Here is a 15,960-nt window from a genome sequence, read left to right as displayed (position 1 = left end):
GATGAAGAATAAAATTAGAACAAAAGCGTGCAATGTCTGAAGAATAGGGCATGAACTAGAACATGGAGTTACCCCATAGAGAATGTTGGTAGGGTCCTATGGTAGAAAAAACTAAATATAGATTGGCCAGTGTTCCTTACTATGAGTGCACTATATGATACTTGGTAATTTTAAAGTCACTTCAAAAACAGATTGAGTGTTTTGTTTCCTGCCATAGGGAGTGATGTCTACAGGAGTAATATAATAATGTGATTACACTTGTGTTAGAAAATTACTGTCAAAGAACCTAAGTGATGCATACTACTAGACTTCTTTTCAGAACAAGATTATAGAAACTGAGGCTTTCCAAATTACTACCTGGTGTTCTTTTTCAGATCCTCTTCCCCTTTCATCTGGTATAGCCCTTTATCTGTTATTTGATGAATGTTTGTTGAAAGTCTTTGGTTGTAAAAAACCTACATGTAATGACACAGCTGTAATACTCAAATGAAATACTTCTAGGTGGTGTTTTAAGCACCAGGGGAGATAACCAAATTTTGATGAGAAGCACATGGAGCAAGAACAGCTAATAAGGCTTTGTGGAAGACATTGCCCTTGAGCTGGACATTAATTTACTGATAAAGTGTTAAGACAAACCAATATCCATGGAACTTCTAGGAAAGGCCATCAGTACTAAAGTTGGGAGCAGTCATGGGGATGAGGAAAGGAATCCTAAAATGGATGTTCACCAATTTTCTGGAGCCAAGAAACAGGAGGACAGGTCCCTGGATTGCCTTAGTCCAACTAGCTCTTGCCCATTTTGTTTTCAATTCTCAGGCAAAATATACTGAAAAAACAAAATTCTGAGATGAGAAGGACTATGTCTAAAACAAGCTAGACTGTTTATTCCACCCAGGATTTTATTTATTTGGGAAGAAGTAAAACATGAACTGAATCATGTTCAGGGTTTAAAACCCAAAGCAGGATACTTTCAGGGCCCCTCAACTAAGTTGCAAGGTGAGATGTGTGCAGGCAGAAATCCATCTTCCCTGGGCAGTTTTCTAAACCTTGAGGGATCGGCTCACCTGGTTCCTAGCCTTCAGTTTATTTCTGTTGCCTCAGTGTGGGTAATAATTTGCTTTACCTGATTGTTGCAAATATTGTGTCTCACTAAACTAGACCTGGGAATATTTGCAATTAGAGGAGGCATGACTCAACTCTCTCACCTTCTGAATGAGGTGTATCAGTCCAAGTGTTAGAGAGGAGAAATATGTGATACATTGAAACAGTAAAAATTGTGCAAAGTTTAATAAAGGAACTATTTGCAAAAATGTAGATAGGCTAAAGGAAAAGCATAAAATATTCAACAATAATCTGAGCATAGTAACAGCGGATGCTTTTACCATAGATGACTTTGAAGTCAAGAAGAAGGCTACAGTGATGGAAATGGAGAGCCAGTTCTGTGAGAGGGTCTGGGAGCTGCTACCTATTACAAGGGATGCAGCCAGCCCTCAGCAAAGCCATGATGTGGACGCTGTACTTCCTCCCACTTTTCTCATGCTGATGCTTATCATTGGTTTAAACAACCAGGAAGACAGTGGGTAAGAGAGCTCACAAATGCCAGCCACACAGCCACACAGCTGTTCTCACTAGGCACAGAACAGAGCAGAGAGTATATCTGAGAAAAAAAATTGAAGATGTACAAAACAATATGAAGAATCACAAATGATTGTCCTTAACAAATCAAAATTCTCACAGTATAAAATGCAAATATATATATGTATATATATATATATATATATATATATATATATATATATATATATAACACAACCAGGTACAGCAGAGCATTACTGTAATCCCAGTGGCTCAGGAGGCCAAGTCAGGATGATTGTGAGTTCAAAGCCAGCTTCAGCAACTTAGCAAAGCCCTAAGCAGCTCAGTGAGACCCTAACTCTATAAAGTGTGTAATATGGCTGGGGATGTGGCTCAGTTCAATCCCCAGTACCAAATAAATAAATATCACATACCAAGCTGCATTATCAGGAAAAATATTCTTTTAATTATGAATTTTCAATTGTCTGACTTAACTCTTGAAAATTTCTTTTGCTGTCTATTTTGTGCTTATGCCTAGACAAACCAACCTAAAAACAGTATGCAAAGTTCTTTTGTCTTTAATTTATATATGACAGAGGAATGCATTACAATTCTTATTACACATATACAACACAATTTTTCATATCTCTTGTTGTATACATAGTATATTCACACCAGTTCATGCTGACTTCATACATGTACTTTGGATAATAGTGTTCATCACATTCCACCATCATTAATAACCCCAAGTCCCCTCCCTTCCCCTCCAACCCCTCTGCCCTATCTAGAGTTTGTCTATTACTCCCATGCTCCCACTCCCTATCCCACACATGTGCAATTTCTTAACTAAAAGTCATTCAATGAAGACTAGATTTTTTTTTTATTTGCTGATGTGGGTTGACAAGCAAATACGCCCAAATTTGCAATGTAAACTTTAAAGCAGAGTTATTTCCTTTTAGTTGTACTCTCATACCTCATAGAAGGCCTTGTTACACAAAAATGAAATGTGGCTACTCTTTTCAAAAGCTAAAATAAATGACTGTTTTATTTTTTGACACATGAAATAGGTGAATCATTTTCACCACATGAGATGGTGTAAAATGTTTTATATTACTAAATTATAAAACTTACACTTTTAGAAATGTCTGTGAACATAAAGCACTCATGCTAGGAACAAGTTTAATCCAATAAGGATAACTGGGTGTAAGTATCCTGTCTTCATCTGGAATCCAGTCATACAATTTATTCATAAGTCACTTATCACAGTCAAATTTAAAAAGTGCAGGCCCAAACAAGACCACACTTGGCTCTTCAGGGCCATGAATGACAAAGCAAGGCCTTGAACTTGGCTACAATAGTGATTCTATAACCCAACAGGATTATTTCTGCTTTGTTACTGTAAAATATCCAAACCAAACAACAAAACAAAAAAAAAACATCCCTGCTTTAAAATGTCTTCATTTTTCTTCAATAGTCTTTGAAATCTTTGAAAGATTACACAGTAAAAAAAATAGAGAGAGACAATTACTCTAAAGAGCAATAAATGCTAATACAATTGTTAACTTATTCTGGTGGGAGAAATTAAAAAGGGACACTTTTTTTTTTTTTTTACCCCTTACTGACAGCCTATACACCATAAGCAAAGCATTAAAAGTTCAATTTCCATTGCAAAACCCTGTTTTCATTCTCATTGTTCATAGTTGCTTTGATGTTCCAGCATTCTGACAGGGAGCATGGTTTCAGTTGGGGAAAGGAATCAATTTCTCAATGTAAATGGTGATTTACACACTTCCCTTCCTCACCTATTTTGAATTGATTTGATTCCAGAAGCACTAAGACGTGTGGAAAACACTGTTTTGCCTGATTTAATAAACACTGGGAAAATGGCTTGTTGGATGAGCCTTGGACCAAACACTATCAACCCTGAAAGAATGCATTCTTCTGTCCTCCATCAGTGCTTATTATTGTTCATGCCTCTGCTCTTTAATTAAGGTACAAAGGAATTCATAGGTCAAAGGAAGCTAGCATTTCTGCTTATGGAATCCATCCAACTCATAATAACCCATTTTTCAGAAAGCATTTAATTTGGTTCCTAAGTATGTTTTTTTTTAAAAAAACTTGTGTGACAATACTAAAAATTGGTAGAACTCAGGAATGAGCCATTTCCATAGACTCCAAAACAAGAGAAAAAGAGTAAAGTAATTTAATTATTTTAAATTTATTTTTATAGTTATATCAATGAGCAAATAAAAACAATCCTATGTTTAAAACATTTCTCCAGAAAGGACAGTACACAAGGTTCTCCAAAATAAGTAAATATTTACTGATTCATGCAGCTAAAGGTAATGAAGTGCATTTTTGATCACATACTTTGCAATAGGTACTCTGTTGACACTTAGCTCACACTCCACAGCCATCTGTATGTTCATTTCAGAACAAAAAAAAGTGTTATGGAGTTTTATAGCAGTTGCTATTTATTTTCTTAGTAATTTTCTGCTTATCAAAATTAGTACATAAGATGAAATTTCTCTGCCATTGAAAAAATCCTATTTTCTGTCCTGGCAGAAGTGGATGTGTCAGTGATTCTGAAGGGCCTCAGCTCTTGGGTATATCTTCCTGAATCAGTCTAAACCCACAGGCAGCAGAAGATCTTCATGGGAGAAACAAAGTTCAATGCTCAGTCAGACAATGTGCCATACTAGCAATCTTCTGTCATGTAAAATTCTAGAAGTCAACAGAAATCTGATTCAAAGCTGTTAGTGGGACAATACCACAAAACTCTAAAATCAAAACCACAAGTCTCTTTACTTAAGCTTCTGCAGCCTGGTCTTCTTACAGAAATGAAGCCAGGTTGGTATGGGTAGCAGTTTCTTTCTGGTGAAAGTTCTCATCCAAATTCCTTGTATTCCTCCTATGCTCCCCCTCCCTACCCCACTATGAGTCAGCCTCCTTATATCAGAGAAAACTTTCAGCATTTGTTTTTATGGGATTGGCTAACTTCACTTAGCATTATCTTCTCCAATGCCATCCATTTACCTGCAAATACTATGATTTTAATTCTCTTTTATTGCTGAGTAAAATTCCATTGTGTATATATGACACATTTTTTTATCCATTCATCCACTGAAGGGCATCTAGGTTGGCTCCACAGTTTAGCTATTGTGAATTGTGCTGCTATAAACACTGATGTGGCTGTGTCTCTGTAGTATGCTGTTTGGAAGTCTTCGGGATATAGACGGAGGAGAGGAATAGCTGGGTCAAATGGTGGTTCCATTCCCAGACTTCCAAGGAATCTCCATACTGATTTCCATATTGGCTGCACCAATTTGCAGTCGCACCAGCAATGTATGAGTGTACCTTTTCCCCCACATCCTTATTTTTGTTTGTTTTCATAATAGCTGCCATTCTGATTGGAGTGAGATGAAATCTTAGAGTAGTTTTGATTTGCATTTCTCTAATTGCTAGAAATGATGCATACATTGGAGAAAAGATAGCATCTTCAACAAATGGTGCTGGGAAAACTGAAAATCCATGGGCAACAAAATGAAATGAAACCCTTATCTCTCACCATGCACAAAACTCAACTCAAAGTGGATCAAGGACCTAGGAATTAAACCAGACACTCTGCGTCTAATAGAAGAAAAAATAGGCCCTAATTTTTATCATGTGGGATTAGGTCCAACTTCCTTAATAAGACTCCTATAGGGCAAGAATTAAAACCAAGAATCAATAAATGGGATGGAATCAAACTAAAAAGTTTCTTCTCAGCAAAAGAAACAATCAGTGAGGTGACTAGAGAGCCTATATCCTGGGATCAAATTTTTATCCCTCACACATTAGAGCACTAATCTCTAGGGTATATAAAGAACTCAAAAAGTTAAGCACCAAAAAATCCCCAAATAACCCAATCAACAAATGGGCCAAGGACCTGAACAGACACTTCTCAGAAGAGGATATATAATCAATCAACAAATATATGAAAAAAATGTTCATCGTCTGTAGTTTTAATTTTAGACGTCTTTCACCTCTTTTGTTAGACTGATTCCCAAGTATTTTATTTTATTTTATTTTTTGAGGATATTGTGAATGGGATAGCCTTCCTGATTTCTCTTTCAGCTGAATCATCTTTGGTGTATAGGAAACCAATTGATTTATGGGTGTTTATTTTATATCCTGCTACTTTGCTAACTCTGTTTAGTTCTATACGCTTTCTAGTGGAGGTTTTGGATCCTCAAAATATACAATCATGTCATTGGCAAATAGGGATAATTTGAGCTCTTCTTCATAGCAAAGAAAACCATCAAAACATGAAGACAGAGTCTATAGAATGAGAGAAAATCTTTGTCACCTGTACTTGAGATATAGCATTAATCTCCAAGATATACAAAGAACTAAAAAATATTAACACTAAAAAAACAAATAACCCAATCAATAAATGGGCAAAGGAATTGAACAGACATTTCACCGAAGAAGAAATACTATTGGTCAACAAATATATGAAAAAACATTCAAAAACTCTAGCAACTAGAGAAATGCAAATGAAAAATACACTGATATTCCATCTCACTCCAGTCAGGATGACAATTATCAAAAATACAAGCAACAATAAATGTTGGTGAGGATGTAAGGAAAATGGTACAATCATACATTGCTGGTGAGATTGCAAATTGGTGCAACCATTCTGGAAAACATTATTGAGATTCTTCAGAAAATTTGGAATGGAATCACAGTTTGACCCAGTTATCCCACTCTTCAGTATATACCCAATGGATTTAAAATCAGCATACTACAATGATGCAGCCACATCAAAGTTTATAGCAGCTCAAATTACAAAAGCAAACCTATGGAACCAATCTAGGTGCCCTTCAACAGATGAATGGATATAAAAAATTTATACAGAATGGAGTATTACTCAGCCATGAAGAAGAATGGAATTATAACATTTGCAGGTAAATGGATGGAACTGGAGAGTATCATACTAAGTAAACTAAGCCAGTCCTCCAAAACCAAAGCTCAGATGTTTTCTACAATATGTGAATACTAACATACAATGAGGGGGCTGGAATAAAAATTCATTGGATTAGACAAAGGGAATGAAGGGAAGAGATGAGAGGCTGGGATTAGGCAAGACAGTAGAATGAATCAGATATAACTTTCCTATGTTCATATATGAATACATGACCACAAAACTCCACATTGTGTATAAGATTGGGATCCTAATTAGCATAAGTTATCCTCCATGTGCATTTAAAATGTCAAAATAGACTCTATTGTCATGTATATCTAAAAAGAACAAATAAAAAAAGAAAGATTATGGGAAATATCTGAGATTTATATATGTCACAACAAGTCGTACATCATTGGGCTTTTTAAACATTATTTCTTATTGCCATAAGAAATAATGAAGAAAAGGTCTTAAAATAACCAATTTGACTTGTTTACATGTGTTCATAAATATTAGAGATATTGCATAAATACTTAACTTTTTATGGGACTGGGGATGTGTCTCAAGCGGTAGCACGCTCGCCTGGCATGCATGCAGCCCGGGTTCGATCCTCAGCACCACATACCAATAAATACTTAACTTTTTAAAACATTTTTTGTGGGAAGTGGGTACTGGGGATTAACCCAGGGGTATGTTAACACTGAACTACATTCCTAGCCATTATTTTATTATTATTATTATTATTATTAATTTGTTTGTTTATTTTGAGACAAGGACCTTGCTAAGTCACTTAGGGCTTCTCTAAGTTACTGAATCTGGCCTAAAACTTGCAGTCCTCCTGCCTTAGTCTCCTAATTCTCTAGGATTACAGATGTACTGCCTGACTTCTTTTTTAACCATTCTATGATGGTTTTCTTTAGGAAAGGCATTGGTGACCTATGATTTACATGTAGATTGTTTTTGTCCTCTCTGTTTTCTTTATTTTATCTTCAAATGTCAGTAGTTGTGATGCAAAGGGTTATGGTTAAGACACACATATTTAGAGCAAAAATACAGGTATGCAAACTGTCTTGTCTCTTAATGATTCTGTGACTTTATCAAGTTATTTCACGTCTTTATGCTTCATTTACCTCATTTATAGAATGGAGATAAGTATGTTATTGTAAGGATTACTAGTAATACAGATAATTCATGTAAAGTGCTTGGGACCATTCATAAAATTTAGCAAGGGCAAAATAATGTCAGCTATGATAATAATAATCATGATGTGAATTTTCATTGAAGATGCAACTGTCATAAATTGCTAAGGGAAAGTGGAGGAAAATCTTCAAAATGTTTTAATTAAGTAGAAACCTTTTGAATGTCATTATCAAGGAGGATGATCCATCCTGCACATGACTTTGGTATAAAATCAGAAAATATTTCATAGTCAGTTGCTGGGCATGATGAAGCCTTTCTCTAATTATCCAGAACAAACTTCTAGAAAGGCAAACCCCTGTGTGAATGCCATCATCTTAGCCTGGCAGTAACTCTAAATAAGTGATCCAGAGTCCTGACATGACTGTGGAGACCCAGCTGTAGTGAGCCACGGTGAGGCTCAAAGGAGCCTGGCATTCTCAGAGGAGGATTTTCCATTAGAGACTCAGAAGTAGAACAAAACAATCTTAAAATGACTACACATTTTTGGTTTAAATTATGGGAAATGTCAGAGATCTATGTATGTCACAACAAGTCATACATCAGTGGGCTTTTTAAACATGTGGTCATCTCTATCTGGAAAGTCCTATGTTCACCAGGCTGTCTCCTGTGTGACCTTCAAGACTCATCTCAGGCATGCACTCTCCAATTTATCAGGGTTGGCACACAAAGTGGATGCCATTTGCCACCCTAGATTCATAATCTGTTTTCAAGTTATAAATGAAGAGAGCATTGGATTTGAATCAAAAGGCCAGATTTGAGGTTCTGGACCCAGCACTTATCATCTATAAATATAACCTTGGGAAGCTCTCTGACTTAAGTTTCTCCAAGCCTCAAGTTTTTACTTATGAGTGTGGAAACTGGTATTAAAATTGCTAATTTTAATACCTTCTCTTCCTTTCTTACAAAGTTATTACAAAGATCAAATTATAGAAGTTAGGGGATGTGGCTCAAGTGGTAACGCGCTCACCTGGCATGCGCGGGGCGCTGGGTTTGATCTTCAGCACCACATACAAATAAAATAAAGATATTGTGTCCACTGAAAACTGAAAAATAAATATAAAAAAAATTCTCTCTCTCCTCTCTAAAAAAAATGATAGAAGTTAGTAAAGAAATTTGTTAATGTTAAACCCATGTATAAACATAAAATAAGCATTTTTATTATTAATGCAGTCACCTCAAAGGCAAAATTCCTCCACTAACAACACTTTACTATGGAATTTAATTCCTTCTTAACTTTGGAGACTCATCACATTTGAGTTCTTTCTCTGGGGACTTTGATACCTGTTCTCCACATGGTGGGATGGAGTTATAATAATTTTAAACAATTAAACTAACTGCTCTGACAGTCTTATAGAGGGAGATAGGTAGTGGAGCCTTTTATCTTTTTCAGAAAAAAAAAAGTTCTCTATTTAAGTATTTTACAGTTACAATGAGATCAATCTAAAAAACAGGGAGGCCAATAACGTATTTAGAAGATAAATAGTCTGTCTTTAAGTGAACCAGACTGCATGGCAACATAGAAGAACTTTTCTTGATTTCTACTGAAATAAAAATGAAATTTTTCTATGTTTAATTCAGGCCTGTGATTATTCTATGGATGATATTCAGAAATAATAAAAACAAAACTCGGGAAATTCTCTGAATTAAAATAAAAACAGCTGTACCCATGCAAAGGTGTCCAGCATTTAACCTGACATTTGCTTTAACCAAAAGTTCCTGGACAGTTGAGTAAATGACTTTTTAATAACTTTGAGCACTCCCTTCTAGAAAAGTATAGTAGTGGAATTTTGGTTTCTTTAATCTGTACCCTTCTTTGTCTGCATCAAATAGTTGTTTGGATAACAGCTTTTGGGGTCAGCTGCACAAGCTCTTCAGATTATTATTGAATAACTTCTATTAAATCCCCTGCATCACTGACTGACCTTACCTGTTAAGGAAAACTGGAAGCCCTTTCTTATAGAGAGTCACTGCTTACATTGAAAAATGATTGGATTTGTGCACTGAGCCATGGTCTCTTCCATAAATTTATAGAAAACATTTATTTACTGAGAATATCAGTTTCCAACTCTGGAAACCATGGGTCAGTCAAAGCCGATTGTCACTAGCCTAGAACGACAACTTTCAATAACTTAACAGCATAAATGAGCACTCAGACTTGAACAGTGTTAAATGCTACGTCCGTCCAACTAGGACCATTCTAGCTGAACCTCTTTATACTTAAACACTGGACATTTTGAATTTTAAGCCCTCCCTGCTTCTTCTGAAAAGTAAAGCCAGGATTTGTGCCACGAAATACTATTTTTTCCTTCTTCTAGAATTTCAATTTAATTAATTTTATTTTGAGAATTTAACTTCCCAGTTCATTAAAATAATAGTCTCTACTGTCCAGGTGTGTCACAAAATGACCACTCAAGAGATAACCTTTCAACATAGAAACTCTTGAGAGATTACAGCATATTTCTAACTCATCATTTGGGGGTGTTATAATGACTTTCCACACACAGACCAAACATGTTATAAAAAATGATGATTTTACATTCTGAGGTCAGGCAGAAAGACATTCACCAATTTACTGAAACAGCAGTTTTTGTTAGACGAAAATAACTTTGAACAATTTGCTATTGAATTCAAATTTTGTTGCTTAGTATATTTTATGGTTGTTTTAGCTGTTGAGTATGCTATTTTAATGTTTCAATGCCACCTCATACATAGGCTTATGTTTAGTTTTACCTAAATTGTTACTCTGTGTAACAATTTTATTTTGAAATGCATAACTGTGAGTCTCCAAAAGTTAAAATATTTGTAACAAAAGTAGTTCAAAAAGAAGAAAAAGTATAATTAACCTTTACTATGTTTTATGTATGGAATAAATTTTCTCCAAACGAATTTACTTTTAAGTCTGTGGAAATTGTTCAGTTATATTGTGCAAAGATGAAATGCATTATCATTTTCTCCATTAAGTGAATGAATATTTGCTGCTTTTCATTTAAGTGGCTTTACATTGAAAAGCAGGGTTTTCAAGAGCTTAGAACATGTCAACTGAGGGAAATACACACAAACACACACATATTTATATAAAATTTGATTCTCCATAGTAATGTCCAAAGAGCTTCCTGAACGTTATTGCTTTTATGATTTTTGGAAGAGAATGAAATGGAATATATGTATATATACACATTCATATAGTATGTAAAATATCTTATTTGTATTTTTTTACACACTTGCAAAAGTTTCTGGTGAGTTTCACAAAGCTATAGCTCATATGTTAGTTGAATATTTGAAAATGTGGAGTTCAGTATTCTCTCTGACTACCAAGTAGGTGATTTTTTTTTTTTCAAATTGAGGCAAGCTCAGTCACCTTTTCCACCCGGCTTCTGTAACTATAAAATGAGGATGCTGATAAATGCCACTCGTTTCATCCTATACTTCATTGCAATGTTAAAAGAATTAATAAGATAATATAAAATAGTTCTAACTCCTTAGAGACCATGTGCTGCATAAATCAAAGGTACTATTGTAGTCTTACTTCAATAATATGAGAGGTGATAGTAGAAGCACAGCATTTATCCATAGATTTACATATGAAAATAGGCAAGGTAATATGAACCTTAGAGTCAATTGAGATGGTTGGCATTATTGAGATAATTAATTTTCAAAGTATTTCAAAAGAGAAAGAAATTTAAAAGTTAATGATTGCACATGCTCACGAATTCACCTTAAGCTAAGTCTCCTTTCTGCCATGGCTTTATTAGAAAGTCATTCTACCACATATCATGTATATTACCTGATATTTATATGATACATACATGTATATGCACGTTGAAAATATGTATTCATACAGTTAAATAAATTACTTTTTAGTTTACCAAAGAATTTCATCAAACTCCTGAATTAGCTAGTACTTTAAAACAATACAGAAAAGAAACATTTAGTCATACATATTATGTTGTAGATCAAGAAATGAAATAGATAAAACTAACCTAGGGAAAGTCATCTTTTTTTTTTAATTCTGCTGGAAAATACTATAAGAAAAAAACTTTGAAAATAATTCGAGGGAAGCAACAGATATTGTTGTGTAATTAAAAGAAGCAGGATTTACTTGTTGGCTAGAACAAAAGCTAAAAAAAATTTCAAAACATCGTGACTAAATAAGATCAGGATGGTTTTAAGCTTTTAAAATGCTATCTTTAGAAAAGCAAATGGAAATAAAGAAAGAAGGAAAGAAAAGAAATACTATAAAGTAGCAAGGATAATGAGATTGCAATACTGTTTGATGAACACCTCCATATTGATGTGAAATTCTTTGAGATGTGATGGAAATAATAGCCATTACAAATGATTAGTTCCTCTACAATATTAAGGAATATTAAGTTGAGATAAAGATGTGCTTTTCATTGGAACTCAGTCAATTGTCAGCACTGCTCAATCAGATATGGGCAATATTCAAAACTGTTAAATATTCCACCGAGTCTTGTCTTAATACCCTTTAGTATTATTGAAATCTAACCAATTATCTTTGGAAAGAAAGAAGTGATTTTTCAGAAACTCTTTGATGTAAACAAAGGGAAGCAATCAAATAATTTGAATGCCTACAATATAAACTTACCTGGTCAAATAATTATAGTAAGAAGATGAAGACACAACTGCAGCTATGGAACTAGGGGACTCTTACTAGCTGCCAGGAGATTCCTCTGTTAACAGTGCTATCACCAAAGTCTTGGGCCCTACCCTCAATTTTTTATGGTTAGAATTTTTTTTGGCACATTAGAAATGGATGAATTTTACAAATCTAGTTAATGTAGAGATATCTACATTAACTAGATGTGTAAAACTGACTTGGAAAAGCAGAATCACATTTTCATGAATTTATAATGACAGACACACCTGCCAAGAAAACTGGCAATCACACTCTCCAGTCAATTCTCTCTTTCTCCTTAACCACACTATATGCGCACACAAGTTCTTCAACAGAAAATCAATCTGAGGCTCTGCAGCAGTCCATGGGAGGAGGAGCTAGAGTGGTAGGAGTTGAGACAAAAAGAAGTGAACATATTCATGCGGAGTCGGGTGACAAAATTGCCAACTCTTGCTGGTGGATTTAGCTATTGATGATGGGGGTAAGAGAGGAAGCAAATAAATTGAGGAAGTGGAGTCAACATCTAAAGAGACTGCCTTCTAGAAATTTGACTATCAAGGGAGCAGAGATATACAGCTTTCAGAGGATGACAGAAAATCACAGAAATGTGTTTTACTTTTCAATGAGGAGTATGACATCAAAAGTAAAGCTTAAGAAACTACCATTGAGGACTCACAAGTACATCTACAGAGGTAAAACAGAAACAAGCATAAACAAGACAGATGCTTCTGCTGTAGTTCCTGTAGTCTGGATATGGTTCATGCCAGAAAATTGGTCCCCAATGTAACAGAACTGAGATGTCATAAGATCTTTAAGAGGTGGGGCTTAGAGGAAGCTAATAGGCCATAGAGGAACCAGCTCATGAATGTATTAATGTCTTTCTCAAGAGACTGAATTTGGACTTGTGAAAATGGGTTGTGTCTTGTGGGAAGGGATTAGCTATCACAAAAGCAGGTTGTAATGGAGCAAGTTTTCTCCTGGCATTTTCACCCTTCTAGGTTCTTCTAGCCCTTACCAGAAGCCAAGTAGAAACCAGAGCCACTCTCTTGCATCTGAAGAACTATAAGCTAAAGAATCCTCTTTTCTTTTCGAACCACCCTGTCACGTGTGTTTTGTTATAGCAACAGAGAAAGGACTAAGACACTGTAACAAATAATAGCTAGAAATCTTTTTTTTTAAAGAGAGAGAGAGAGAGAGAGAGAGAGAGAGAGAGAGAATTTTTTAATATTTATTTTTAGTTTTTGGTGGACACAACATCTTTATTTTATTTTTATGTGGTGCTGAGGATTCAACCCAGCGCCCTGCGCATGCCAGGTGAGCGTGTTACGGCTTGAGCCACATCCCCAGCCCTAGCTAGAATTCTTGACCCGCCCACCACCCACCAAAGTGATACAGTACTGTCTTGTTTTTTTGTACCACAGAAAGTCTTATATCTCAGGCAGATCATTTATAATGCTATTGCTACCACTGTTTATGACTGACCCCATGACTTCTAGTCATTTGAACCCATTCTCACTAACTCCAGTACAAATGGCTTATCCAGGTGGATCTAGTTCTTGCTGTATAAACTGAGTCTATTTTACAGTGGCTGTAAAGAAGACTCAGAAGACTTATTCATTATGCATTGGCAGAAGACAATTCTCTCTCCTTTCTCTTCTAGAGACCATGGTGCAGACACTTCTTGCATGCCCTAGCATGCTTAGAATTGCCTTGCTGATTTCACATTAAGCAACAAAGATTCCAGAGATGCACTGGCCCATTTTCAGAGAAGAATTACAATCCTTCACACCCACCTCCTGGACCATTCTCTTTTTCAAATGTTGTAATGACATTTTGACACAGTACAGAGCAACTATAGAAGATTCCAAATGTTATAGTGGCATTTTGATGCAATGCAAAGGAATGATAGAAGACAACAATATTTTTTAAATATCATTAATTTCCTCCACCCCGATCTCTAACAGACATGGATAACTTATTATGTTCCTATTTTAAATTTCTAAAAAGAAAGGAGAATCAACCAATTATCTCACAGTTTTCTCCACATTTCTAATCTTTGACTATACTTCTGATATTCATTTGCTCAATTTTGTGTCTTGCATCTGCCAGATGGATTGACTTAAGGAAGTGCAGAGAAGCCTGCAAATACTTACTTGCTAATATTTGTACACCTTCACAGCCAGAGGTACTATGACTTCTCCCTTTCACCCAACCCCTAAATTCATAGCTTTGGGGAAATTTCCGAATCTCACTAGAAACTGTTTTACTGTTTTGGCTGGAGGAGAGTTGCTTTAGGGAGTTTTTTTTTTTTTTTTTTTTTTTTTCATTGCTAAAACCAAAAGATCTGACAAGAACAATTAGAGGAGAAAAAGTTGTTTTGTTTTCTGAGTTTCAGTGGTTCAGTTTATGGTCAACAGACTCCATTGCTCTGGGCCCAAGGTGAGGCAGAACATCATGGTGGAAGAGCAAGGCAGAGGAAAGCACCTCAGGATATGGCAACAGGAAGCGGAACGAGACAGCTCTGTTAATCTGGGGACAAAATCTATACCCCAAAGGCATGCCACCAGTGACCTGCCTCCTCCAGCCACAACCTACCTGTCTAAATATACCACCCAGTTAATCCATATCAGTGAAGTAAGCCTTTGATTAGGTTATACCTTTCATAACCTGATTGTTTTGCCTCTGAACAGTCTTATATTGTCTCACTCATGATCTTTGGGGGACACCATATATCCAAACCATAACAAGAGTAATCATTTCTTCTCCTACCAGAGAATATAACTGGGAGAAAACACGTGAGAACAGATGTAAAAATAATTTGGGAAAGGGAAAAGAAGGAAAGAGAAGCACGGGTTTTTACATTATTTGCATTGGTGTGGCAACAATTGTACACTAGTGAAGGAGGAAGGTGAGGAATCTGATGCACTTTATAAAATACATCACTGTTCCATTAGCCAGCACCGCCTTGACCAGAGTTCCTGAGGAAAAGAAGACAGAGATAAAAGAAAATAACAAGGGATTTCTAAAATAAAGCAAGTAGAAAACAAGTGCTTGTGACTGAAACAAGGGAAAAGAGTACTTTGGAAAAAAACCTTTAAATTACTGGGCTTACTTATAAGAAGAAAATCAAAGATTAGACTGGCTGCTAAGGGATCTGAACCATATCAGAGATGTGGGAAGAAATTTACTGGTCATAAAATAGTAAACTCCCTGCTACAACTGCAACTCAGGAAACAGACTCTCCAAAGACCTCAAAGATGATGCTTTTATTCTACTGTAAAATGATTCTTATGATCAGAAGTAAAGAATATGTCTCGCTAAGAACTATAGAAAAACAACTACGGGACAGACAACAATCTCTGAGCATCTTCTAAAAGGAAGTATATTTCGGCCTAAATTAAATTACAATTTTATTGTTTAAAATAATACTTTGAGGCCATAATTCCTGAAATATATCAGCTTAACACTTTAAATGTAAGGGGAAAAAAAATCCCTCACGACTAGAATCATAGAGTCTGAGAACTGAGTTTCCTGTGGCGTCTCGTTATCTAAAGCAGAAATCCTCTAACTGCTGTGAGAAACTTGGAAAAACCTCAGATTTTAG

The sequence above is a fragment of the Urocitellus parryii genome, chromosome 11 (assembly GCF_045843805.1).
Source record: "Urocitellus parryii isolate mUroPar1 chromosome 11, mUroPar1.hap1, whole genome shotgun sequence".
Taxonomy (NCBI): domain Eukaryota; kingdom Metazoa; phylum Chordata; class Mammalia; order Rodentia; family Sciuridae; genus Urocitellus; species Urocitellus parryii.
The sequence above is the reverse complement of the archived record's forward strand: the minus strand, read 5'-3'. Positions refer to the sequence as shown.